The 2,085-nt window shown below is 41.9% G+C and overlaps 1 pseudogene; it reads right to left on the reverse strand.

The window, feature by feature from the left end:
- Positions 1-293: 293 nt before the first annotated feature.
- On the reverse strand, positions 294-714 carry LOC115868141 (annotated as a pseudogene).
- Positions 715-2,085: the final 1,371 nt, after the last annotated feature.

Raw genomic sequence — 2,085 nt, forward strand, 5'->3', positions numbered from 1 at the left:
CTAGCGGCCAACTAAACCATGTAGCATACTGGAGCAAAAATGGGGCCAGAAGCCTATCAGTTCTCCCTGCTAAATTCAGGCCACCAACTCCCTACCTCCCTACAAAAAAGAAACCAACCTACCCGAATCCCTCCATCAAGCACAGTCCAGTCACTAGCAGATGAGAAACACAATTCCACAGGATGGTTCCCTTTGTTCACATTAAAGTCGGTTTGTGCACTTCAGGCCCTGCAGGGATGACACTGGAAAACTCAGATATCCAGGAGGTTCTTTGCTCAGCGTGTGTACGTGGTTCAATTGATGTCTGTTGCCTCTAAGACCTCCTCAATTATTGTGCACACATTCTCCCCTTGCAGACCATCAAGACCAGATCCTATCCTGGGTGTAGGGAAGTTGGTGACCCCATTCTCGAAACAATGGGGTCTTCTCTAAGCTTTCATATGTTGATTTGTGAGAAGCCCTTTTCTTTGTAATCAAGTAATAGATGTACGACTGATGTCAATTTAGAACAGCCACTTCTCTAGGTTCCTTTTGTTGATTTAACAATTATTCAGCCCTCCAAATTTCTTCTTGAAGCGCAGAGCTATCCCAGCACCCATGTGACAGGCCTCACGCATGCAGCGAGCTAGAGAGTCTGTTTTGGGCATGATAAAAGGTCTCCTTCGACACAGTGACTCTGCTTTCTTCTGTATCTTCCGTAGGACTGTCAGTCATGGTATGAAGTCACTATTTCCAGAGTGTGAATAAATGTTTCTCTGGTTAAGATGGCCAAGTTATCGTGGTTTACGGCTGTTAACGACTTGATTTTTTCCCATCTGTGAATTGTATTTTATTTTTGTGTTTAGGATGTTCGAGTACTCTGTAGGAAACATAAATGGATCTCATTTTCTATTCCAGTTTGGTACACTCTCTCTCCACCACTTGTCTGCCATTTTGTTATGCTGTCTGTGATGAGATTATAGCTATTTGCCTTCAAGAAAATCCAATCAATACAACTATTATTCAAATTTATGCACTAACCACTAAAACTAGTTTTTAAGAAATCAAGGAATTCTACTTACCAACTTCAGTAGGAAATTGTTCAAACATGCAATCAAGATGCATTGATAATTATTGGCGATTGGAAGGCAAAAGTTGGAAACAAACACGAAGAACATATAAACTTTGTGAAATAAATGAAGTTGGGAATATCAGAAAGATGTTTACTTGTGTGTGTTAGTCCAGGTACACTAGAGAAACAAATCCATGGACACTCATATGTGTACAAGAGAGAGTTTTATATAAAGAGTAATTGTACATTAAAAAAGCATTCCAACCCATTGTAGTCCAAGCCCATAAGTCCAACATTAGCCCATATGTCCGAGACCAGTCTATGAAATCCTCTTCAGACTCACACAACACATGCAATGATGCCTATGCAGGATGATCACAGGCCAGTGGGTAGAAAGTCTTTGGATCCAGTGGCATTGTAAGCATCTCAGCGCCGGAAGGGGTCTCCACATGGCTCCTTCAGTGCCCAGGGCATGGGGTCCATCAATGTAGTGTCATGTGTCTTGTCAGTATAGCGTCTCCAAGGGTGTGAGCAGTGAGTGGTTAGTGTCTCCCATCGCCAAGGAGGAAATACCAGGAATTCCCAGAATTATTAGAAGGTCATACCCACACAGAGGCCTCATTGCATATGACCCAAATGACAGACTAGACTCCACCCCATCACTCTTAATCGTCTCAAGTCCCAAATTGACACCAGATTATGTAACTACTATATTGTGCTTCACTGACAATTCCAAGGCATTCAACTGTGTGGATCATATCAATCTATGACTAACTTGAGAAGAATGGGAATTCCATGTGCTCATGCGGAACTTTTACATGAATCAAGGGGCAGTTGCAGGAACAGAACAAGGGAATGCTGCATGGTTTTAAAATCAGTAAGACTGTGCATCAAGGATGTATCCTCTCATCATACTTATCAAATCTGTATGTTGAGCAAATAATCAGAAAAGCTGGATTATATGAAGAATGCAGCATCATGATTGTAGGCAAATCCTGGCAAAATGTGAAGAAGACTTCAGCACTTGCTGATGA

The sequence above is a fragment of the Echinops telfairi genome, unplaced genomic scaffold (assembly GCF_000313985.2).
Source record: "Echinops telfairi isolate 266 unplaced genomic scaffold, ASM31398v2 ScPeMD7_7;HRSCAF=31, whole genome shotgun sequence".
In the NCBI taxonomy this organism is placed as follows: domain Eukaryota; kingdom Metazoa; phylum Chordata; class Mammalia; order Afrosoricida; family Tenrecidae; genus Echinops; species Echinops telfairi.